The sequence below is a fragment of the Manis pentadactyla genome, chromosome 3 (genome assembly GCF_030020395.1).
Source record: "Manis pentadactyla isolate mManPen7 chromosome 3, mManPen7.hap1, whole genome shotgun sequence".
NCBI lineage: Eukaryota > Metazoa > Chordata > Mammalia > Pholidota > Manidae > Manis > Manis pentadactyla.
In genome coordinates, this window is record NC_080021.1 from 37,760,768 (window position 1) to 37,788,310 (window position 27,543).

The 27,543-nt window shown below is 39.4% G+C and overlaps 1 long non-coding RNA gene across 1 annotated transcript; it reads left to right on the forward strand.

Moving 5' to 3' along the window:
- The first annotated feature begins 11,762 nt into the window (after nt 1–11,762).
- LOC130683151 (uncharacterized) lies at nt 11,763–26,711 on the forward strand. Its single transcript, XR_008996763.1, has 3 exons — nt 11,763–11,885; nt 25,519–25,614; nt 26,616–26,711. It is a non-coding gene; the product is annotated as an uncharacterized LOC130683151 (long non-coding RNA).
- The last annotated feature ends 832 nt before the right edge of the window (nt 26,712–27,543 follow it).

Sequence of the window (27,543 nt, forward strand, 5' to 3'; positions counted from 1 at the left end):
ACAAGCAGCATCTAAAGAACCATGTGAATAATCACAACCTATTTTCTGTTAATGCACTCATGCACACATAAACACATACCTTTTAAAACTTTGTTGCTTTCACTTTTAAAAGTTAAAGTAACATTAAACACCCAGATTGCACTAAAATAATCCCTGACATTAGCACTGTAATAGTATAATTTATTTACAAAGCATCTAGATATAGCTATTATTATATAAAAGCACATGAGATGACCTATTAGGTTTAAAAAATAATCCTATAAAATTAAATCCAGTTTATATGACACTACCAAAATCCACAGTGGTATATAAAGAAATTTTTTGTTGGCTCCACTATTTACTAGCTGTATGATCCTAGGAAAATATCAGATTCCTAACCTGTTACATGAGATTAATAATAGCACCTCATAAGTATTAAAGTTTGAGATAATGGAAGTGAGAGTGCTTTGAAATCATGCTTGCTATGTAATTTTTATTATGATTATGGTTATTATATACATTATCCAACTAGACTTTACAAATACTAATCCAAAATGGTGTCTCAATACCAGTGCATCTATTGAGAAAATAAAATACACACACACACACATATACACTCCAAGCAAAGGAAGTGACTACAACCCAGAAGTAAAAGAGTGAATTAAGAAAGGGAAATAAATAAATACAAATAGAATATAAATGAAAATGACATTGGCAACATGAAAGCAAGCATGAGTGAACTTGCTGGTTGGAATTTAGACTCTATTTCTTCACCGTAGACATTTAAATAAAAGCTGTGGGAAACTAACGTTTTCTTTTAATAAACATAATTTTGCAATCTAGAAGGAAAGAATAATTTCTCTCTATACCTGTAAGTTTGCTGGGTATGATAAACTATAAAGAAATCCAAAGGGGAAAAAATTGATGTTGCAAAATGATAAATATGAGCAAACATGTTCCATTCATTACTAAGAGGCAGCCCTGATGATTCTATAAGATTGCATTCTAAAATAAAACAAATACCTTCTTTGCGGCAACATGGGTGGAGCTAGAGAGTACTATGCTCAGTGAAATAAGCCAGGCGGAGAAAGACAAGTATCAAATGATTTCACTTATCTGTGGAGCATAAAAACAAAGCAAAAATTGAAGGAACAAAACAGCAGCAGACTCCCAGAACCCAAGAATGGACTAACAGTTACCAAAGGGAAAGGGACTGGGGAGGGTGGGTGGGAAGGGAGGGAGAAGGGGGAATAAGGGGCATTACAATTAGCACACATAACATGGGAGGGGGCATGGGGAAGGCGGTATAGCACAGAGAAGACAAGTAGTGACTCTATAGCATCTTACTACACTGATAGACAGTGACTGTAATGGGGTATGTGGTAGGGACTTGATAATGGGGGGAATCTAGTAACCACAATGTTGCCCATATCCAAATAGACTTTACAAATACTAATCCAAAATGGTGATAACAACAACAACAACAAAAAACCTTCAAATTTGGAAACACTGATTAATTGTTAAGACATAATTCACCTTTTCCTCATTAATAAGTTTAGGCCCAGAAAGGAAAAGTAGTACAGTAAGTTCCTTTTGTACATATGGTTCTTCGATAAGAACTATAAAACACTATTTTGTAGATCCTAGCAACCACTTTACAAATATCAGAAGGCAAACTGATAGTTCTTTAATTTAATGATTCATTAAATACCTTTTAAAAATGTATACCTACCTACCCCAACCACACCCTTATATACCTATATATGTATACCTACCCTCCCCAACACCCATTGAGCTTATACTGGAGCTCCCTAGGCTTCTTGCTAAAAATGCAGGCAGCTGGGGTCCATGAAAAATACTGAATCTGAAATACTCAGCTGGGACCTGAGTATCCACATTTTAATAGAATCTCACTGAACTTGATAAATCATTACACTAGAACTTGTTGAGGAGTCAGTCTTCTGAATCTCTGTGGCATGGCTGTATTATTCATTTAGCATTTTGGTTGTAAAAGTATGCATTCCTTCATCTAACAAACATGTGTAGGTGCCTACTGTGTGTACTAGACACTCTATTGTCATGTTTTGGTGTGTCTAACACCAACTAGATCAAAAGGCCCGTTCAGGTAGCAAATATTTCTTTGTAATCCAAGAGGCTGATAATTTACCCTCTGTGTAAGAGTTGCCCACCCAGGGTCCATTTCCTCTTTCTTACTTTCTGACGGAATCCCAGTTTTGTTCAGGGACCTATCTGCATAGCCAAGCAGTTCAGATAAAATTGTCAAGAATGGGTCTGATCCTCTGAAGGAGTTAATCATTTCCCTTTCCAATGACTGAGTCAGGTATCTGAATGTCACCTAATTCTGGCCAGTGAGGCATAAGGGAAAGTCTGCTAGGAGGCTTCTTTGAAGTTTCCTCGCTTCTAGGAGAGAGCGACAGAGAGAGGTGCTCTCTTTTCCCCACAGTTAGTTATACTTCTGTTGTGATATCTGGAACTGCAACAGCTATTTTGATGCTTCCCTGAGGAAGAAGCTCCCATGGGGATAGCAGAGAGGAGAAATGGAAAAAAATCAGGGTCCTTAATTACTTTGGTGAACCAAGAATCAACAAACGGCAACATCTACTACACCTCAGGACCTCTGCTTGTTAACAACAGTTTAATGTGTTTCCGTACTTGCAGCCAAAGCATCTTAACTGATGATTCAAGATGGATCAAGATGATGTTGACAATGATTTGAAAAATAAAATGACAGACTTGCCATAGTCAAAGATGGATTACTTGTGGAGCTGTGGATAAAAATATCAATGCAAGACCTACACTCTTTATTCCACAGACCTACCCTCTTTTTCCTACACCCTATAACCTCTTTACATGCCATTTAGAAGGAAGAAGTTCAGGAGAAAGGGAACAGCTCCCACAAATGTCTGTCTAGTGGTCACCACCGTCCTCTGCCTTGCTGATCCCCTCACCCCCCAGCTCCCTGGCTTGAATCTGTCCCCTCGCTTGGCCCACCTGACACCTGTTTACCATGTCGCTTTTCTTCCTACATGTCAGACCTGTCCTCCCTCTCCTTCAATGGCTCCCTTCCTCCTCTACCCACAAAAATCAGTCTTTCCAAAGAATGGACTCTTCACTCTCTGTTTCTTCCATTTTACTAGAGTTTAAGCTATTCACTCATCCCACATTTGCAACTGCTTAGTGAACAGTTTTGCCGAAATGTTTCATTCTAATCAAAATCAGTGTGTTCCAAGTCAGATCAAAAATTTGTTTCTGAAAGACATCTTTTTCTGGAAATTATACCATAGTTCTTTCAAGATTAAGACAGTGTGATCTTCTGATTTCTCCATCTTCCTCATAATTTTCAGCATGCTCCAAGTCCTAACAAATTCTCTTGCACAATTTCTCTCACACACAGCCCTTCCTTCTATTCTTACAGCCACTACCCTGGTTCAGGCTCTGACTCTATCACTTTAAACCTGAAACAGTGAACTGTCTCTAACAGGCCTTCCTCACCCCCACTCCGGGCACTCCATGCTCTCCCCCACTCTGCCCCAATCCCTCTGCATACTCCAGACTGCATTACAGTCAGACCCCTTCAGGGAGTTCCCACTGCCTTTAAATTCTTGTCCGAACTCCTTGGCCTAGCAAAGCTTCAAAACTAGGCCCAAAGTTACCTTTCAGGCAATAGGCTCTGAATATGCCTCTCTACCAACTCTTCAATTCAAACAAGCTAGTTTACTTCTCATTACCCACATACTCCTTATAGTGTCCTTACTTCACCCTTGGGTTTATGCTAGATGGCTGTTTGCTTCCTCCCTGTCTCCATCTACCAAAATTGAACCTGTTTTCCAAGGCCCAGGTAAGAGTCTGAAAGTGCCCTGATCACTTCATATGGAAGTTTTTCATAAAGGTAATAATACAATCTAAAACAATAGCTATTATTCAATGAGTGGATACTCTGTGCCAGCCACTGTTAAATCCTCGATGTAAAATGTGGATGATAAAACCTACCTAATGGAGTTACCATGAGGAGTTAGTAAGCCAATGTATATACAGGGCTGAGTCCAGACCCCAAGATAAGTGGAAGGCGCCCAATAAAAACTGATTGAATTGTGGCTGATTATGCCATTGAAATGTCACAATGATCTTTTGGTGCCTCAAAATGCCATGTCTTAACCATTTAAAAGAGAATGAGTGCCAAGGAAGTGGCTAAGATGCAACGTTGGGTTTGGGAAAGGAGAATCTTAGTTCTAGTTCCTCACAGCATACTGGCACGACTTTCTGAGCCTTAGGCAAGAAAAATGTCTTTGTTCCAAATTACAAGTATTGTCTGGTGACATACTTGTTCTTTACATTTCTATTATGTGTGTGTGTCTTATGTGTCCCTTCACTTCCTTGTTCTGGGCACCAAAATGCAGAACTCAGACAGCGTTAGGGAAAAAAACTCTTTCCGATATGATCAGAGGTACAAAATCATGTGGGGGACAAAAGAGACAGCTCTCTTTTGGTGGACAGAAGTTCTTCATAAATTTTCATTCTCTCATAAATAACAGTCTCCTCCTTGTGCTGAATTTGTTCTTGCTGTTTCTCAAACCAAAACACAATTTATGAGATGGTTTCTATATAGGAATGTTAAATAAGAGGCTTTCATGCTAAATCTATGACAACTCTTACCACATTCTAATGCTGGGAAATTAGCAATTTAAATCTCTCTTTGAAACACAGAGTGGATCTACTCCTTGGAACTTCTAAAAAAAAAAAAAAAAGTTCTACCCCAAACTGCATTTAATTACACTAAGGTTAGGATTTATGATTTACATAAGTATTTGTGAATAAGTGAAGCTTTCTCTCCTTATGAAGCAGAAATGGGAAGTGTAGTTAGAAGTCAGACATATTTAAAAAGATTCATCTAGTCCAAGGAAACCTCCGACATGGTGCTTTGAAAATTACAGCATACACATTCATGAGTGACACAGGATTTAAAATTCTAGGAGGTGGAAGGTCCACCTACCCCAGTAGGGGGCTGGATAATAACTGCTGTAGAGATTGCAATCTCCACTTCTTGGGAATTTAAGTACAAATTAGTATGTCAAAGACAGCCAAATTGTTCTCTGGAAAGCTACAGCATTTTCTTCTATTTCATCATTTTTATATAGCCAAAATCCCCTACTTATATTTTTGTCCCCAAATCAACTTTGGGGTGCTTGATACAGATTCCCACGTTTAACCCAAAACCTTGGAAGCTGTATTGCTTACCCAATGTTTTGTCTGTCTTATTCCTCAATCCACAAACACTTTGATGGAAGAAAGTATGTTAACCTTTAAAATAAAACTGTCAGTTATTTTACCAGCAAAAAATGGGTTTATTCGAGAATTGCAATTCAGGGCATGCAGGCTATCACAAAACCATAGGCAAGTCTGGAGAACAAAGGAGATGAAGCTCTTTTGTAGAGGACAGTATTAAGTTGGGAAAGGCTGTTATAAACAAAAAGTTCTTTGGAGGAAACTGGGAGTTCAAAGTGCAGTGGCTTTTCATTGGCTGGGTTGTTGCCAGGCAAGGAGAAAATCTTCCTCCAGTTTGGGTAGAAAAGTATAGGCTTCTTCCATGGGGAATGCAAGGTAGGTCTCTTCCTGTTGGGGTCTGCAATTGACAATGAGTGGTAGGGCCTGAGAGCTCCCCCTTTTGGCCTCCTGACTCCATTTTAACTGAGGTTTCCTTTATTCACTGAGTTTCTTATATTATTTCCTTTATTAACTGAGTTTTCAGTTTGTTTTTGTTTGTTGTGGTAACAGATCCTCTGGTTTCTTTTTCTGAACCATATACTTCCAGCATGCTGATAATTCACCAGGGGTGGTGCCAACACCTAAATCTGTCTTCCAGAGCAGATCTTTCTCTTCTCTTTCCCCCACCAATATTCACCTTTTCTTTTGTACCCTTTGTTCACTGGGGGATGGAAGCTCATTGGATGAATGTTAAAGGAATAACCATTATACACATGAGCTCTTATCTTCTTCGTTTTCTTCCATAGACCTCTTTTCAGAATCATGGTTTTAAATGCATAAAACAAAAAGGAAAACAATTATATTGAAATACTGCTCTCAAAATATGTTTTAAAATGTGAAATAGTAATATATGTTCTTCCTTATCAATACATTGGGAAACAAGATCTAGAGGCAAATCTAATAGTTTCTCAGTTTCAGAATATGGTCAGTATAAATGGTATTTGAAAATATTCACAGCAACTATAATTTATTTGAAAGTATCTATGATTTCTATTGGTGATCAAGTCTTAAGTAGAGCTAAAGTTTGTTGTCTACAGTCAAAATTAAAGTTTCAGTTAACTGAGAGTGAAAATAAAGATTTAATTTTTTTTCCTCATCTAAGTTCATAGTCCCCTTGAAGGTCTTTCGGCCTTGGGTCCAGGTTAAGAAATCTTGCCAAACCAAATGGCTTGATTAATTGTGAGAATTCCAGCCATTGAACCTGGCCACGTCTTCCTACACAATTAGGCATATTGTGGGTTTCTTAGTTATAAGTCTCTGACAGATACACACCATATTGCCTGGAAGTTAGTAAGGAGTTACAAATGTTTTGAAAGCTTCTCTTCCTTGTGTGTTTGTACTGTGTCTCCACCCAGTTTCTGATTATGGCCCCAGGCCTCCCTCCCCAATCCCATTATTCTCTGGAATCTTCAGCTGCTCCCTAGGACCTCCCTGGACCAGGACCCCTAATCTCCTCACCATATCAGGCTTGATGTTCCAGTTTGTGCCTGTTCCACTCTGTCCTCTTCAGCTTCTTCGACTTTCCACCATGTTCTCTACAGAGCTCCTGTCCCTCTGGGAGTTACCTGGCTGTGTTCCCCAGTCTCTCAACAAGTGCTTACAAAACCCCCTCAATATGAGCAGTACAGAAAAATACCATTTTTCTTACCCCGCTGATCAGCCAGATTTGGAAATAAGTTTTCTCAGTCTGTGATCACACATTGGTGATGGATGCTCAGCAAGCTGTTTGGCTGCAGCTTCACTGGACCCTGAAGCACTGAACTGCCCGCTCTCTAACTGGGTGCCAAGCCCCCAACCTACACCCACATAAAAACAGGCACCCATATCCTTGAGAGAGAGAGACAAAGTATTTTCCATGTTTTATACAGGAGGAAACTTAGATACAAGAGGTTCAATAATATCTAAAACCAAACAAATCAGTAGTGGTTTAACCATGGTCCTCCAATGCCCAGCTCTACACAACAGTACTCAAGAGTGGTTGTAATAATAAATATAATTATAATAATAATTTCAGAGTTGGTGGTTTTTATTTGTATTCCCTGGAAGCAGTTTCTGAAACAAGGAAAATTCATAGGAAAATGATGTGTTAGAGAGTGTTCCCAGGAAAAATCAGTAAGAGAATAAGGAAGTTGGGGCAGGGCAGAAAATGGGGCTAAGTAGGGGAGTGACACTGAGCAAAGGTGACTTGGGCAGGGGGTAGGTCATATCTCAGAGCTGTCTCATCAGTGGAAAGAGATGGGAACATTTGTATCCCCATATCTGCCAATCACTGATTAAGGGACACTTGCTGGTTGCCTAAAACCAGTGTATTATTGCAGCACCATAGGAATTTAGGTCTTGGTTAACCTCCAAGCTCCCCTCCTGCTGAGTCTCTAACAGTGAGCCTTCCTCTCATTTTCCATGTTTCTGCTGTTCTTTGAGCAGGGTTTGCCTTTGTGTATGTGATTCAGCTTTTGTATATGTGATTCAGCGGAAACCCATGACAGTCATGTGAGATCTATTTAATTTGGTACAGCTTAATTGTTTATTAGTAACAGGGTTCATGAGATGACTCTGCTTTTCCAATGATGCTGGAAAGGAAAAACAATCGAAGAGATTTTTTCTAGGAGATTTAAAAGAGGAAAATATAAATGACTATTCTCTAAGTATCCATATTTGTAATAAAGAAATAGCAAAGAGTAGCTTTTTTCCCAAAAATATATGAATAAATGACCTTTTTTTTTAGTCTCAGGATGAGATGTATGCTGTTAGACGTGTACTCCAGGCTTACAGTATACTACATTGAGTTTGCAACTGGAATGAACTTTTGTGATTGCTATTGAGGCGGAGCTGGGTCTGAGGAATGTGCCGCTGGTGATAAGGCAGACACAGAGCTGTGCCACCCAGACCCCTCTTCAAGAAAGGATGTGCTGCCCAGCTGCGGGGAGTGTAGTCAGCAAACAGCCCCTGGCTGTCAGCTCCTTCAAGTGGGCCTTGGCTGCTTATGCCACTTCACCCAAGGTCATGCCCTTCCCAGGACAGCCTGAATCCAGTGACAGAGAAGGAGGATACACGTGCATATCCATTTTGTTCTAAATGGGGAAACCCTGAGAAACCATACTTGCTCCAGATTTTCCTGTTGGGTTGCCAAAGGCTTTGTTGGGCTGGCCTCATAGTTAACTTCTTCCACAATGCAATCTTGCCTTCTCTCACATCCTTTCACAGATATCGATGTGTAATAAACATCTCGCATCCCAAGCTTTAACCTGTAGCTGTTGGTGCTGGGCATGGTCCCAGAAAGCAGACAATAAAGTGAGGGGGTTGGAAATGGATAGCTGTGATATAATGAGTTATAAGAAATACATAGTTGGTCATTGAGATGACCAACTATGTATTTCCCAGGTATATTTGGTCTTCATCCACAGTTCCTGAAAACACTGCAGTCTTAAAGGTGAAACAGGTGTTTTGTCATGTTAATGAGAGACTTTCAGACCCCACCACACAGGGGCGGGGCCTGGATGTTGAATCAGCCAATGGCCAATAATTTAGTCAATCATGACTATGCAATGAAGCCCTCACAAAACCCCTGAGAAGAGCTTTTTGCTGTCTCTGTGTCTGTGCTCTGCTTTTTTTGCTCTGCTCAGTTGAACCATGCTTCTTGATCGGACAGAGCTTCTCAGCTGGGGAACCAGAGCACCTCCACGGGCCACCGAGCCCAGCCCCGAGCTCCACGAGGATAGAAGCTCCTTTATTTGGGACCTCGCCCTATGTCTCTCTTCATTTGGCTGTTAACTTGTAACAGCCTTTACAGTATCCTTTATTAAACTGATGAAAGTAAGTGTTTTCCTGAGTTCTGTGAGCCGCTCTAGCAAATTAATTGAACCTAAGGGGGAGGTCGTGGGAACCTCCAGTCTGTAGCTGGTAGGTCAGAAGCACAAGTAACTGCCCGGGACTTGCAACCAGAGTCTAGAATGAGGAGTAGAGGGTAGTCTTGTAGGACAGAGCCCTTAACCTAGGAAGCTAGTGCTGTCTCCAGGCAGATGGCATCAGAATTGAGGTGAGTTCTCCAACACCCTGCTGGTGTTCGAGAATTGCTTTGTGTTATTATGTGTGGGAAGACCCCTCCCCCATATGTACACACATTAGAATCAGGTCCTGGTACCAGAATGAAGTTAAACTACTATTACTGCTGTGAATAATATTGTTCCTGTTATACATATATGTAAAGTAAAAGTACACCACTGCATTTGATGTCAGACATGTGAGAATCACAGTAGCACACCACCAGGCTGGCTGTGAGCACACCAACAATGGTGGCACAGGTGGTCATTCAACTGTGAAACCTTCCATGGGGGCAGATTTGGGTGTGTGCACCAGCAGGAGCAAATGCTTTAGCAGGTGCAGTGTATCAGACATTTGAGACTCTGAAGGAAATGGTTGATGTCAGGGTAATGGAACTGGCCAATCATGGCTGTAAATGGACAGGCACAGGAGCCTGGCCTGAGAAGGGACTGGTGGCCAGGGCTCCAGCCCCTCAGTGCTGAGAGTCTAGGGCAAGCCACCAGGTAAGATACCAAGGCCAGAAGAGGTGGGAGCCAAAGGTGAGGGGGATCTAGAATAGATAGTGATGGAGAGAAAGGATGCAGATCAACTGTGGCCTGAAACTGCAGAGATAGGGCAGAATTTATCCCTCAAAAAGGGTACCTAGAGGAAGGATGCATGGGAATCCTGAACAAGCTGCTTTCTCAATACTCATGGAGAATGGATCCAGGCAGCATAAGGGGTGGACTATAGTAGAAACGGAGATACACAGCCCAGAACCTCCCTTCAAGGAAGGGTGTATGTGCTGCTCAGCTACAGGGAGAGGGGTCAGCGAATAACCTCTAGTTATTCTTTTCTTCAGGGTTGCCACAGCTGCAGAATGCCACTTCACCCAAGCTCACACCTCTCATTAATGACCTAGCAATGTAGGAGTATAAAGATCCAGTCCTTTCAACCTGGCCTGGGACACTGATGGGCCATATGCACTTCAGAGCTCCCCACTGGATTGAAAGCTTTATGGTGCTACATCACAATTCAACTTCTTCTGCCCAATTCTGCTTTTGCCCCATCTTTTTATAACACTTGATCCCTAATAAACATCTTATACCCCAAGTTCCATCTCAGTGTCTACTTGTGGAGAATTCAGCTATCAACAATGTGTCCATATCCTGAGACTGTTAGGTTAAACAACCAGTTGTTGTAATTATCATATTTCAATTTTATTTTAGAAGTTTTAAAGATACTATTCTGTGATGGTGAAGATGTTATCATTGGAGGAAAGCTGATAGTCCCTTAACTATAAGATCTCCTGTAACCCAGACTGCAAAAATTACTATATTAAATTGTGAATGATAATGCTGTGTGTTCGTACCAGGTGTCATCATTTGCAAGGCACTTTTACATTTGTAGGGTTACTTGCTCAACACACCATGCTATGCATTAAACAGATATTTATATTCTCTCTTTAGAGAAAAAAGTTAAGATGGACTACAAAACATCACTTATAAATCCCAGAGAAAATTTCCCTCTTGTGCTCAAGTTAAAAATACAAAGTTATTCACGCAAGCCTTTTAATACTGAAAAATAAGTTGGAACCACCAAAATGCCCCTCAGTAGGGGAATGGATAAATAAAATGTGATATATTTATAAATTATAACATACAGTTAATTAAAACAGATGAAATACATAATTTTAAAACTATATCAAATCTCAACATAAATCTCCATAGTATTGAGTCATTGAATAGAAAGTTTCAGAATACATATACTATGACATCATTTAAATTTTTAAATAATGTAAAAACAATACTAAATACTCATACATACATAGACCTTTTAAAGTATTTTTAAATAGACTGATTAGATACACTCTATACCCCCTTGCAAAGATTCAGATGGTAGAGAGCAAAAGTAGGGAAGATCCCTTGCTTTGCAGGAATTTTTCTTGGATTTCAGATACTTTTAAAGCTGTATTGGGAGCCGCCAAAGAAAGATCCCATTGAATCATGCTTGGTAAGGAAGGATGGCCTGATTTTGTTAGTTTCCAACTCTTTGCAGAGATGCATGATCCTCATTTCCCTTTCTCCAGGGCTAAACCACTTCTTCCCACGCTCAAATTCCTGATTTTGGAATACAACATGTGCTCTGTGAAAGTGTGAGGGAAAGGAATGCCCCTCACCACCCAACCTTCCTATCCCCTCAACGCCTCCCAGTCCCCATCACAATGAGGTTCAGTTCTGGGTTCAAGCCCAGAGGCCATGAGCCTCCACTGGGTCTCAGCCTGCCACTTGGCACTTGGGGCCATTGTCTCTATCTGCCACCCCCGACTGTATGAAGAGTACAGCTGGGTGGAGACCAACTGAATCTTTCCTATTGAAAGGAATTTAGTTAGAACGGGAGGTCCCCTGAAAACCAACCCAGCGAGCATGGCACACACACGTTCATGGCTCTCTACGGCACCAAGATCAGGGTGCTGCCGATATGCCGTCTGCCCTGTCCAGTGTGGGCTGAGCACTGAGCTCAGGGATGAGCTGGAAGGTGACATGAACTTCATCTTTTTCCAGTCTGGTAAGGACAGGACAGACTGTCACAAAACCTCAATGGTAAGCCCTTTCTTTTTGCAGAAGCTGCTAAGGCACGCAGCTCTGTAGGAGTACCCAGAATCCATCCCAGCCTCTTCACAATTTGGCTCAGTCTCACTTATCATCCCCAAGTTTCATGTAACAGTATGTATTTCTTGCTTTATTATTATTTTTTTACTCTTGTCTTAACCAGTGTTTTTGAGTTGCCTCTCTTTCCTAGAAATGATCATTTCTAGGTTGAAATTATCTGAGACCATTCCAGCTCTAAGTGTGTAACCCAGGGAACAAAGAGAGCAAAGAAATATTATGGCAAAATATTTTACATATTGAATGTTAAAAAGTGACTATTTGAGATTTTTGAGACACTAACATATCCTTTATACCAACTCCAAAGTGATCACAGAGAGTAAAGAATATTTTTTTTCATTGTTGAGAATAAAGATCAACTCTATTTCACAAGACTGGGATATTTGAGAATTAAGACAGGGTTTGTAAAACCCTTGCTAGTTTGCCTGGCTCAAAATAGGTGCTTAATAAACTCAGCTGCCATTCTGTTTTATGTGATACCATATTAACTCTTTGGTGCAGTTTAGGAAGATTCCTGCTCTCTCTAAAATAGCCCTTCTCAAAGGTTATGTGCAAATAATTACCTGGGGATTTTGTTAAATTGCAGATTGTGACTCAATGGGCCGGGGGTGAGGCTGACAGTCTGAGTTTCTCACCTGCTCCCAGGTAGTGCTGACACTGCTGAAATGAGACCCACACTCAGAATTGAGGTTCTGTCTCATGGGTTGAAATCATCATTCCTACACATTTCTATCCCTACAGTTGTATGTTACTTGTTTCATCCCATGTGCCTCCCTCAACCCCCATTGACCTATTCAGATTCCATATAGCTTTCAGGTGTAGTTTAAGCCTGAGTCTTTTGGTTAAACTTCCTTCCCAAATTTTTGCAGCCTTAAATGATAAATATTGTCTCTGAAACCCTGAATCCAGTTCAATAGAATCCCTTTTATTAAGACTGGAGACAGATTGGCTTGTTAACCTAAAAAAGTCATTGATGTGGGAATATCATAATTTAAACACACTTACTTCAAATAAGAACATCTAAATGCACAGTTGCTGACCAATTTTTGTGTATGAGGCCTTGTCCTTTTGTTCAAGTCCTTTTGAGAATCCCTCTGCTTCATCTATCTTACACAACCTAGCTCCAAATGTTAATTCTAATACTTTTTGCCCACACTTTCACAGATTTCCTGGCCACACCTAAATTGACCACATCTTTTATATGTCACCATGCTTCATTTAACTTGGCTTCCTCAGGCACTGCAACTCTTTTGGTCCTCAGATTTCACTGGTTTCATGATTTTTAAATTAAATTAGTTACAAGAACAAACACAAAAAGAGGTCTGGAAACAAACACAACCAACTGTAGGTAAGTACATGATTTCCCTGTGGGAGACGCTGGGGGTGGGACCTGTGGTAGGCCGACTATGGTTCTCCAAAGACAGCATGTCCTAATCCCAGGAACCTGTGAATGTTAGCTTATATGGCAAAAGGGATTGTGCAGAAGTGATTAAATTAAGGCTTTAGAGATGGGGAGATTATCCTGGGCTATTTGGATGGGCCCAACATTATCACAAGGGTCCTTATAAGAGAGAGACAGGAGGCCAGACTAGTATGACATGTATGGAGAACTGGAGAAGCAAGAGGTTGAAATGACAATGAGGAAGGGGCCATGAACCAAGAAACAGAGAAAAAGCTTAGAAATAGATGAAAAAGGCAACAGAACAGATTTTCCTCTCAGAGCCTCCAAAAGGAACCAGCCAGACCAAAACCTTGACTTCAGCCCAGTGAGACAGATTTTGGACCTCTGACCTGAGCCTTAAGATAAAAAATACGTGTTTTAAGCCATTATATTTGTGGTAACTTGCTAGAGCAGCCACAGGGAACTAACCCAGGACCTGAGTGCATCCCTCTGGGAGATGGTCTGCGTGCTGCGGACAGAGCAGTACTGAGGGAATGTGTCTAGCTGTCTGACAAGTGCACAAAGTGACGATTAGCACTTCTATTGTAAATCTAATAAATTAAAAGCTCTTTTATTGTATTTGATTCAGAATTGTATTTTGTTCACTAATTCTCTCATAGATCTTGCCAGACAGGTGGTGACTTTTTCGAGGGCATCGACATGTTCTGTTGCTGGCTTTGCATCTTGAGAGAGAGCATTTTAAGTCAGCCACTAATTACTTCAGTTACTTATAATTTTTAAATAATCTGTGTGGAATTTTGGGGGCTTACTCTTTAGATTAGCATATCTAAGATTTTTTCCTCCCTGTTAAGAAAATTGGATTCTCCACTGTGCTAAAATCCTTTAATCTAGGAGATAGGAGATGAAGGAAACAGCAGAGGTTTTGGAGGCCTACTTTCTGTTATTATCAACTTGGTGGCCTGGGACCTGTTAAGGAACGTCTCTTGCCTTAGTTCCTTTCTGTGCAAAATGGTGATCGTAATAGTACCCACCTAATAATCTTGTTTGGAGGAATGAATAAAGTACAAACAAACAAAATGCTTGGTTCATAGATACACAAGTAGTGGTAGTGATTCTTACCATTGTATTGTTGACATAGCTAATGCTCTGGAATGGTGTGAAGGAGTAAAAGGACAACTGATAACAACAGCACAGATCATCAGACCTTTGATATTTTAAAGCTAGAAGGATTCTTCTCCAAGACCATCTAGAATAGAGGCTGGCAAACTATGACCCACAGGCTAAATTGGCCTGCTCCCAACTTTCATGAATAAAGTTTTATCGGAATACAGCCAAGCCCATTCATTTACCTATTGTCTATGGCTGCTTTTGCACTATGATGGCAGAGTTGAATAGTTATGACAGAGACTTTACAGTCTGCAGAACTAAAATACCTGCTATCTAGCCTTTGACTGAAAAAGTTTGACAACCCTGATCTAGAACACCTAACTTCACAGATAAGGAAAAAGGCCCAAATAAGATAAATGACTTTGTCCATAGTCTCATGGCTAGTTAAGGACAGAACCAGGACTAAAATTTAGGTGCCTGGCCTCCCAGTTCAAAGACTGAATGAGGCAGAGAAAATGACAGTTCTCTGAATCCAGCTCAATATGGGGTCCTCTGGTGGAGCTTGGCTCTGATCTAGGCTTCTGGGGAAAGCCTGCCAAGTATCTCCTGCAGACACCTCCAAGTTGGTTCCCACCTCCACTTCCTGATACATGCAATGTGTAGACCTGTTCTAGAAGAGATGCTAAAGGGGTCCTCCAGAAAGTATACTTGGGGAACTTGAAGCCATATGAAGAAATAAAGAGCACTGATAAATGTAACTAATAGATAAATACAAAGCAGTATTATTACATTTTTAGTTTATAATTCATTTTCCCCTCATATGATTTAAAATACAAATGTATAAACAATAATTGTAGATCTATGTTAATGGGCATGTAATGTATAAGGATGTTATTTGTGATGACAATAACAACATAAAAGGAGGATGGAGTTGCTAGAAGCAGAGTTTTTGTGTTTTTTAAGCTAAACTGGTGCTAATTCAAAGCAGATTCTTGTATGTTTAAGAAATCTCCAGAATAATCACTGAGAATATAGCTAAAAGAACAAAAACAGAAAAGGAAATAAGAAAGGAATCAAAACAGTACACTACAAGAAAGTCAAACACAAAAGAAAGCAGTAATGGAGGAACTGAACACTGATTTCCTTCCCAGATTCTTCTCATGACTTAACCTTTGTGTCATGTCAATGGCTGCAAAATAAGATGAAAATGAGATGCTGCCTATTGAAGAATATTTTGAAACAGTTCCTAAGCAATTGAGTGTCACAAAACAGAAGTCATCAGACCTTCCTCTCCATCTTACAGTAGTTTCCTAGTTATTGTAGGGTTTTTTTTTTTCAGCTTGCTGGTTCCTCACAGTAGTTCAGTAGAGCAACACGGAACACTGATATAATTCATTCTTAAGGTTTTATAGTGCTGTTGGGAAGATTTTTGTCCCAGGATGTTAGACATTTGGCTTCCTCAGCGAGCCTCTAGTCCAATCCTTTCATCAGGCAATGAAAGAAACTGAATCCAGAGAAATTAATGACTTCCACATGGTTACAACTTCTTGGTAGCACTGGGTGGAGGGTAAGCCCAGCTATTCTGACCCCTCAAGCAGACCCCTCAGCTAAGTAATCCTAGCAGAAGGGGTTAATTAGTAGAACTTCCTGAGGGCCTTAGGACAACAATCTCAGAAATGGACAAAGATCATAACTTGCATTTTCTCTGTCTCCCCATATACCCAACATAATGTTGAAATAGATATCCATATATGTATATATAGAGATTTATATGTATATGTATGTATATAGATATATGTGTAGACACAAAAAATGTGTGTGTGTGCGTGTGTGTATGCATGTATGTATGACAAAAGAGATTGTTTGCATTTTAGATTCATGCCTGGGTAGAAACACTTTTATAAAAGGGTTTGTTTCTTTCCTTTGAAATGTATAGTTACAGGGTAATTGTTATTCAACATCAGGGAGAAGGAATTGATGATCTCAAAGTTCCCTCACAGCTTGTATTATTTTTATTGATTTTTCTAAAGCTCATTCCCAAACATCTGAGTAAATATGTAAAATAAATATTCCTCTTAAGTCGTTACTATTGTTGCTGAGGCTGAAAGCCAGGCCCTTGCATCTGTCCCCCTTCCCACATGCATCAGTAAAGTGCCAAATGAACAGATGGGCTGTGTGCTCTGCTGAAACATCTGGCAAACTTGGGCTGCATTTGGCTACAGAGTCACATGTGTCACTGGGTGCTGCATCACACCAGAGGCTAATCTAGGTGCAGCTCATTTGATTAAATCATAACTGAGACAAAGCAAAAAGGCCTGAACTGAGGATTTGAACATGAAACTCTCATACTTGAGACAGAGGGGTGTTTGTTCTTGTGATTTAAAGAGACTAAATGAATGTAATCCAATAATCAAACATTGGTACTAGGCTCAATATTTGGCCTTTTTCTCCTAGTATAATCCAACATGCAACAGATCCCACCAAAAATAAGCCTTGTTAAAAACCCCTTCTGTAAACTGGCTGTGCATGTGACCTTTTCACTGTGGTCACTAGTCTTGACTACAGTTCTTAGGTGCATGTAGTTCACATGTATAGGTATCTAAGAGGGTTCTTTGACTTACAGCTTTTTAAATGTATATAATAAAATGAACTTGGTATGGCCACTGTGAAAGATAGTCTGGCAGTTTCTTACAAACTAAACATACTCTTTCCATACGCTGCAGCAATTGCACTCCTTCGTATTTACACAAAAGAGCGGAAAACTTATGTCCACACAAAAACTTACACATGTATATTTATAGCAGCTTTATTCATAACTGCCAAAACTTGGAAGTAACCAAGATGTCTTTCAGTAGGTGAATGGAAAATAAACTGTGGTACATCCAGAGAACAGACTATTATTCAGCACTAAAGAAATGAGCTTTCAAGCCATGAAAAAATATGGAGGAAACTTAAATGTGTATTTCTCTAAGTGAAAAAGGCCAATCTGAAAAGGTCTATATATTTATTTTTTGTTTTTTGTCTTTTATTTATTTTATATTTATATTTTTTATTAAGGTATATTGATATACACTCTTATGAAGGTTTCACAAGAAAAACAATGTGGTTGCTACATTCACCCATATTATCGAGTCCCCCCCCCATAGTCCATTGCAGTCACTGTCCATCAGTGTAGTAAGATGCCACAGAGTCACTATTTATCTTCTCTGTGCTACACTGTCTTCCCCATGACCCCCCCACACACCTTGTGAACTAATCATAATACCCTTCAATCCCCTTTTCCCTCCCTCCCCACCCACCCTCCCCCACCCCTCTTCTTTGGTAACCACTAGTCCCTTCTTGGAGTCTTTGAGCCTGCTGCTGTTTTGTTTCTTCATTTTTCCTTTGTTGTTATACTCCACAAATGAGGGAAATCATATAATATTTCTCTTTCTCTGCCTGACTTATTTCACTGAGCATAATACCCTCTAGCTCCATCCATGTTGTTGCAAATGGTAGGATTTGTTTTCTTATGGCTGAATAATATTCCATTGTGTATATGTACCACATCTTCTTTATCCATTCATCTATGATGGACACTTAGGTGGCTTCCATATCTTGGCTATTATAAATAGTGCTACAATAAACACATGGGTGCATATGTCAAAAAAGGCTATATATTTTATCACTCCAACTACAGGACACTCTGAAAAGGCAAAATTATGGAAACTGTAAAAAGATCAGGGGTTGGAGGGTGGGAAGGGAAAAATGGGTGGAGCACACAGGATTTTTAGGGTAGTGAAAATTCTCTGTATGATGCTATAGTGACAAATACATGACATTATACATTTATCCAAACCCATAGATTGTACAACAACAAGAGTGAACCTTGAGATAAACCACAGACTTTGGGTGATTATGATATGTCAGCACAGGTTCATCAACTGTAAGAAATGTACCACTCTGGGAAGGGATGTTGACAATAGGGAAAGTTATGAATGTACAGGGGAAGGAGGTATTTAGAAAATTGCTGTATCTTCTCCTCAATTTTTCTGTGAGCTAACATGGCTCTAAAAAAAAAAATTTATGCTTCAATGCACCACTCACTCCAAAGGACAGATCAACCAGACAGAAAATAAGTAACGACACAGAGGCATTGAATAACACATTACAACAGATGGAACTAACAGACATCTACAGAACTCTACACCCAAAAGCAACAGGATACACATTCTTCTCAAGTGCACATGGAACATTTTCCAGACTAGACCACATACTAGGTCACAAAAAGAGCCTCAGTAAATTCAAAAACATTGAAATTGTACCAACCAACTTCTCAGATCACAAAGGTATAAAACTAGAAATAAGTTGTACAAAGAAAACAAAAAGGCTCACAAACACATAGAGGCTTAACAACATGTTCCTAAATAATCAATGGATCAATGACCAAATTAAAACAGAGATCAAGCAAGATATGGAGACAAATGACAACAACAGCACAAAGCCCCAACTTTTGTGGGATGCAGTAAAGGCAGTTCTAAGAGGAAAGTATACAGCAATCCAAGCCTATTTAAAGAAGGAAGAACAATCCCAAATGAATAGTCTAACATCACAATTATTGAAACTGGAAAAAGAAGAACAAATGAGGCCCAAAGTCAGTAGAAAGAGGAACATGATATAGATCAGAGAGGAAATAAATAAAATTGAGAAGAATTAAACAATAGAAAAAATTAATGAAACCAAGAGCTGGTTCTTTCAGAAAATAAACAAAATAGATAAACCCCTAGCCAGACTTACTAAGAAAAAAAAGAATGTACACACATAAACAGAATCAGAAATGTGAAAGGAAAAATCACGATGGACATCACAGAAATACAAAGAATTATTACAGAATACTATGAAAATCTATATGCTAACAAGCTGGATAACCTAGAAGAAATGGACAACTTCTAGAAAAATACAACCTTCCAAGACTGACCCAGGAAGAAACAGAAAATCCAAACAGACCAATTGCCAGCAATGAAATTAAATCAGTAATCAAAAACTACCCAAGAATAAAACCCCTGGACCAGATGGATTCATGGCTGAATTTTATCAGACATTTAGAGAAGACATAATACTCATTCTCCTTAAAGTTTTCCAAAAAAGAGAAGAGGAGGGAATACTTCCAAACTCATTCTATGAAGCCAGCATCACTCTAATACCAAAACTAGGCAAAGACACCACAAAAAAAGAAAACTACAGACCAATATCCCTGATGAACATAGATGCAAAAATACTCAACAAAATATTAGCAAACCGAATTCAAAAATACATCAAGAAGATCGTACACCATGATCAAGTGGGATTTATCCCAGGGATGCAAGGATGGTACAACATTAAAAAATCCATCAACATCATCCACCACAACAACAAAAAGGACAAAAACCACATGATCATCTCCATAGATGCTGAAAAAGCATTCGACAAAATTCAACGTCCATTCATGATAAAAACTCTCAACAAAATGGTTATAGAGGGCAAGTACATCAACATAATAAAGGCCATATATGAAAAACCCACAGCCAACATTATACTTCATGGTGAGAAGCTGGAAGCTTTTCCCCTAAAATCAGGAACAAGACAAGGATGCCCACTCTCCCTGCTTTTATTCAACATAGAAATGTAGGACCTAGCCACAGAAATCAGACAACACAAAGAAATAAAAGGAATCCAGATTTTTAAGGAAGATGTCTGTCACTGTTTGCAGATGACATGATATTGTACATAGAAAACCCTAAAGAATCCACTCCAAAACTACTAGAGCTAATATCTGAATTCAGCAAAGTGCAGGATACAAAATTAATACACAGAAATCTGTTGCATTCCTATACACTAATGATGAACTAGCAGAAAGAGAAATCAGGAAAACAATTCCATTCACAATTGCATCAGAAAGAATAAAATACCTAGGAATAAACCTAACCAAGGAAATGGAAGACCTATACTCTGAAAACTATAAGACACTCCTAAGATAAATTAAAGAGGACACTAATAAGTGGAAATTCATCCCATGCTCTTGCGTAGGAAGAATATCGTCAAAATGGCCATCCTGCCTAAAGCTATCTATAGATTCAATGAAATCCCTATCAAAGTACTGACAGCATTCTTCAATGAACTGGAACAAATAGTTCTAAAATTCATATGGAACCACAAAAGACCCCGAATAGCCAAAGCAATCCTGAGAAGGAAGAATAAAGCAGGGAGAATCTCACTTCCCAACTTTAAGCTCTACTACAAAGCCACAGTAATCAAGACAATTTGGTACTGGCACAAGAGCAGAGCCACAGACCAGTGGAACACAATAGAGTCCAGATATTAACCCAAGCATATATGGTCAATTACTACATGATAAAGGAGCCATGGATATACGATGGGGAAATGACAGCCTCTTCAACAGCTGGTGTTGGCAAAACTGGACAGCTACATGTAAGAGAATGAAACTGGATCACTGTCTAAATCCATACACAAAAGTAAACTCGAAATGGATCAAAGACCTGAATGTAAGTCATGAAACCATAAAACTCTTAGAATAAAATAAAGGCAAAACTCTCTTGAATATAAACATGAACAACTTCTTCATGAACATATCTTCACGGGCAAGGGAAACAAAAGCAAAAATGAACAAGTGGGACTATATCAAATTTAAAAGCTTCTGTACAGCAAAGGACACCATCAGCAGAACAAAAAGACATCCTACAGTATGGGAGAATATATTCATAAATGACATATCTGGTAAGGGGTTGACATCTAAAATATACAAAGAGCTCATGCACCTCAACAAACAAAAAGCAAATAATCCAATTAAAAAATGGGCAGAGGATCTGAATAGACAGTTCTCCAAAGAAGAAATTCAGATGGCCAACAGGCACATGAAAAGATGCTCCACATTGCTAATCATCAGAAAAATGCATGTTAAAACCACAATGAGATATCACCTCATACCACTTAGGATGGCCAACATCCAAAAGACAAACAACTACAAATGTTGGCGAGGATGTGGAGAAAGGGGAACCCTCCTACACTGCTGGTGGGAATGTAAACTAGTTCACCCATTGTGGAAAGCAACATGGAGGTTCCTCAAAAAACTAAAAATAGAAATACCATTTGACCCAGGAATTCCACTCCTAAGAATTTACTCTAAGAATGCAGGAGTCCAGTTTGAAAAAGACATATGCACTCTGTGTTCATTGCAGTACTATTTACAATAGCCAAGAAATGGAAGCAACCCAAGTGTCCATCAGTAGATGAATGGATAAAGAAGATGTGGTACATATACACAGTGGAATATTATTCAGCCATAAGAAGAAAACAAATCCTACCATTTGCAACAACATGGATGGAGCTAGAGGGTATTATGCTCAGTGAAATAAGCCAGGTGGAGAAAGACAAGTATCAAATGATTTCACTCTTCTGTGGAGTATAAGAACAAAGAAAAGGCTGAAGAAACAAAACAGCAACAAACTCACAGAACCCAAGAATGGACTAACAGTTAACAAAGGGAAAGGGACTGGGGAGGATGGATGGGAAAGGAGGGATAAGGAGAAAAAAGGGCATTATGATTAGCACACATAATGTAGGGGGAGGCACGGGGAAGGCAGTATAGCACAGAGAAGACAAGTAGTGACTTTATAGCATCTTACTACACTGATGGACAGTGACTAATGGGGTATGTGGTGGGGACTTGATAATGGGGGGAATCTAGTAACCACAGTACTGCTCATGTGATTGTATATTAAGGATACCAAAATAAAAAAATTATGCTTTGTAATATAAATAAATAAATAAATAAAATTAATTATATGCAATAGCCACCAGTTAATTTAAATTACTTCTATTTATTTACTCATTCTAAAAATATTTCCTGAGTGAGTCCTACATTCTAGACACTGAGCTGCTGCGCTAAGAGCAAGAAGCAATACTACAAATAATATACAGTTTTTAAAATATAAACACATCCTTCCGCTGTCGTGAATTGGGAAATACCCTCAGACATTCTCATCCAGAAGTCTCTGTGTGTGGTTCAATGCCGTTCCTTTTCTTCTGCTGTCCAGTAAACCTTTTCTGCCTCACTTTACTTAAGAGTTTGTGCAGTCAGTGGTTGTTAAACCCAACTACAGAAAATTTTGTCTCTCCATTGTATACATGCAAGGTTCATCCCTAAGTTTGGCCATCTATTTGTCAATAATATTCATGAATATTGGCTATGGCAGAAAGCCACATTATGCTAGAATTAAAGAAATTTCTAGTTTTTCAATATATATTTTTCATACTCAGGACTGAAACCTTATGTCCTGTCACCCCCTTTGCCTGGAAATGCAGCTCTCACTGTCCATCAGAGCTTCATGAGAGTATTAAGAGGGCTTTCACAATCACTCAACTCTTTGAAGGAAGTGGACAGCTTTGAGAACAAATTCCAGGTACTTTAATTTCCTGGTAGAATTTCCTCTACTGCTTAGAAGTTCTTGAAATCTATGATACTTCCTGTTCAACACCATTAGAAGCTTCTTCTGAAGTTGACATTCCTCTTGACTCCCCCAAATTGCCATGATTCTCTTCCATTGTTACTTCCTGGAGGTAGGTGATTGCTAATATTAAACGCTTTGTTTTGTGCACTAAACAGGAAGTAGATAGTCCTGGGGGTGGATAATCAGGAAAAGGTCAATGTTCTCATTATGAGCTTCCCATGAGACTCTTCAGGGTCTCAAGTCATCCCCGCTGCTCTCCTGACCTGCTCAACTGGCAGACTGCTCAAGCTCTAGCTCAATTCCACTTGCTATATAGGTCTATAATGGGCTGTTTCCTTTCCTTTCTGTATTTTAAGAAAATGTTTTATATTCAACAATCATATTTAAGGTCAAGGGCACAATCGTGAAAATGCATGAAGTTGAGTTTTTGAAGGCAGATTTTGGCAGTCTAAGCCAAGTGATTTTCAGTACCTATTCTAGCAAATTATCTAAAAACTGCTTCTTCTGAAATTTGCTCTTCATCATTACAAGGACTTGATCGGGTCAGCTTGCCAAAATTAACCAGGTTGGTTATTTAATTATTTAATGGAAGACAATGTTCAAAACAATTTATCCAGTAGATACCACTATTCATTGTTCTGGTGCCCCCATCTCAAGATTACTGATGCCACCAAACTTGATGCCCAGTGGAAGGATGATGACTGACGCAGATGAACTACATGCTATGGAAACTTAGGTTAAACAAAGCTAATCAGGTTTCTTCCCTTTAGGTGTTCTCAGAGCATGTAGTAAATAGTCTAATCCAAGATGGGTATGTGCAGTATTTCCCAAACTTCATTGGTCTTAGAATGCTCCTTGCCAAATGCCATTTTGCAAAACACAGAGCAGACAATGCTGCTGTAAACATTTACCCCTGTTACTTTCTTCCCTCAAGACATCCTTCATGATACATCCCTACCTGTGCTCCAGGTCTCATCTCCTCCATGAAGCACCCACTGCAGCCCACAACAATCCCTATTTGTATCTTATTGCTGCAACTCTCTGGCCTTCGGCAATAGGCCAATAAGCAATAAGATCAGGATACTTTACTGTCACTGAAAAATACTTACTGTGCAGCAATAAGATTAGAATACAGTAGGCATGTTTTACTGTTGCTTCTGCATGGACTATTTTCTCAAGAATGAATGTGACATAATTTTTTATCTACATCCTAGCTTTTGGTTAAGTTGAATTGAATAAATTATATGGAAGGCCCTTTCAGCCAATCATTTCACAGCATCTATTCAAATAAAGTTTAAGGAGTAGTTACTATCTGCCTCTCTCACTGGGAGGTGAGGGTAGATGAGTCATATTTACAAAGCATCCCAACAGCCACAGGAAAAAAACCTTTCTCTGCAGTGTTTTGATGTTGTAATACATTTAAAGAAAAGTGAGAGGGTGAAAGGAAAATTACAAGCTTCCAAACAAAGCTTCACGTCAGTTGAATAGTTTTTTAGCTTTGCCGAGCCCTGCTCACCTTCAGTGTTCAAGGATGCTGATGCTGATGCTGATGATGGAGAAGAGGATGAAGGTGGTGGTAATGTTATTTGCAGATGACATGATATTATACATAGAAAACCCTAAAGACTCCACCAAAAAACTATTAGAACTAAAAACTAGATTCAGCAAAGTTGCAGGATACAAATTAATACACAGAAATCTGTTGCATTCCTTTATACTAACAACAAACTAGCATAAAGAGAAATAAACAATCCATTTACAATAGCATCAAAAGAATAAAATACCTAGAAATAAACCTAACCAAGGAGGTGAAAGACCTGTACTCTGAAAACTGTAAGACACTCATGAGAGAAATTGAAGAAGACACAAATAAATGGAAATCTATCCCATTCTCATGGATAGGAAGAATTAATATTGTCAAATGGTCATTCCACCCAAAGCAATTTACAGATTCAGTTAAATCCTGATCAAAGTACCAAGGGCATTTTTCAATGAACTAGAGCAAATAATCCTAAAATTCATATGGAACCACAAGGGACTAGTGGTTACCATGGGGAAGGGAATGCAATGGGTGGGTGGGGAGTGTGAGGGGGATAAAGGGGCACAAAACTTCTCAATCATAATATTAGTTGGTCATGGGGATAGTAATACAGCATGGAGAATATAGTCAAAGATTTTGTAACATCTCTCCATGTTGACAGATAGTAACCGCACTAGTGGGGATGAGGATTTAATAATATGGGTAATTGTTAAACTACTGTATTGTATATTTGAAACCAATATAAAATTGTATATCAATGACACTTCAACTAAAAAAAAAGATTGTAGTGATGGTGGCAATAGTGGTGGTAGTAGCTACCTTAATTAAGTCCATATTTCAGGCCAGGTACTATGCTAAGAACCTCCTCTGCCCTCCCATGTTCAACAAGAGTGGTCACTAAAAATGCCTTCCCCACCTGCCTCCCATAGACCTAAAACTTCCATCTTTGTAACCAGTTCCTATAGCCCCTTCTATGTCTATAAACACACCACAAGTGTCATACCTGTGTTTGTATAAATTTTTTTATTGTAGGTTTTCACAAGACACCCAACAGAAGACCTTGGTAAAATGCTCAGCTCTGCATGTGATGTGCGGGGGTACTCTTTGTCTCCAGGAGAAGAGAGACAGGTGAAACAAAGCAGTGCTTTTCCTCCTGGTTTTTCCTTAATGGAATACCTCACATTCACTCAAAATCCACTACTTCTAAAAGATTGTTTTAAGGTTCCTGGGGTTTTTAAGATTAATATAGATTGCAGTCTTTGTCCTTAGCACTTATCAGGGATGCAATCACAAACAAACAATTATAATATAACTGTTTCATTCTATTTATTTATTTATTTATTTATTTAAGAATGTGTCACAATTTTTATTGTAGCAATAATCCCTTGCACAAAGTAGTCCCTGTATGCGTCAGCATGATTGCCCATTGCTTGCTGACCTGGTGGCCTGCTCATGAGTGAAGTGAAGGAGCAGGGATATTGTCCAACTGTTTATTAATAGAGGCATGAGATTTATGTATGTAAAGCACCCCATCCAGATGCTTAGCACAGAGGAGTTGCGTTCTTCTCCCTGTTCCTCTGTGGGAGTCAAAGAAAGCATCACAGAGAAGCACTCTGTCTTGGAGTATATGTAAGAATCTTCCAGGCAAAGAGTGGGAGACGGTAATGATGTGCTGGTGAATGTTTAACAACCGGCATTCCGAGAGGGGGAGAAAGAAGCCCTGATGTGTAGCATTTGCTAATTTCTGTCATGTACATTTCCTTACTGCAGCAGATTTCAAGGTAGCAATGTGATATCACTGAACAGAGCCGGGAGGAGATGTGCATGAGCTGGTGCAAGCCAGCCAGCTCCAGCACTGCAGGGACCAGATGACAGGAACAGCACAGGCAAAGACATGGAGGACTGAAAATGTCTGGTGATTAGCTGGTTCTTGTCCTGCAGAGTGTGACATAGGGACTGGAAAAGAGATGGAAATGGAGAAGCTTGTACAGTCTGAGCCAGGTAATCCACAAGAGAAGACAGGGGTAGCCTGTGATGGGAGAAACAGCTTATGAAAGACGAATTTGGAAAACAGTTTGAAAAGAGATTGCAAAAGGTATTTAACTTTTACAATTTTCTCTTTTATGCAGTTGACAGTGATCAAAACCTTCTAGGTTTTAGAGGACTAATTCTAGTGGCAGTATAGAAGAATTACCGGAGGACAGGGAAACTGGGAGTAAGGTAACTAGTTAATACATTTTCAAAATTGTCTTGAAAAGAGACGTAAACTGCCAATGCTTGGCATCTTTGGGCCACAACTTAGCCATTTCAGTACTATTCATGTATATCCTATCTCAAGGGGCTCTGTAACTCAGGTCTCTTGAAAACAAGAAGAGGAAATAATAAAAATAATTTTAAAACACTGCTAAATATAAACTACAATATATTGCATAGCTTTATCAAACATAAGTGTGTGTGTCTATGTTTTCATATTCTTTTATGAATCCCAGTTCCTCCACAACAAGGAATAATGTATCCGCTTCTGCTTATCTTCTTATCGCTAATTCTTACTGCCTTTTCCTGAGTATCACACTGGTCCCATTAAGCTCTCAGATTTGTGTTATATTTGCTTGATGTTCAGTTTTACAAATGTTTACCCTGTTAACTACAGGAAAGATTGTTTTTGCAGCTGCAGCGCCCCTGCAGCTCATTATGCTGAGCTTGGCACTCAGTGTTGGAGCAGAGCGCAACATCTACCCTGGAGGTGTCACACTTTCTCAAGCCTTCTGGCCTAGGTGACACACCCAGCCACATGGCCAGGGAGCTGATGGCCCTGGGTCTATGTCAGCTGATTGGATGGAAGGCTCCTGGACAAGGTTCTAGTTCCTGGTCAACAGTAGTCCACAAGACATCTTACTACACTGATGGACAATGACTGCATTGGGATATGGGTGGGGGCTTGATAATATGGGTAAACATAGTAACCACATTGTTTTTTCATGTGAAACCTTCATAACAGTGTATATCAATAATACCTTAATTAAAAAATTAAGAAAAAATAGTAGTCCACAAGATGGT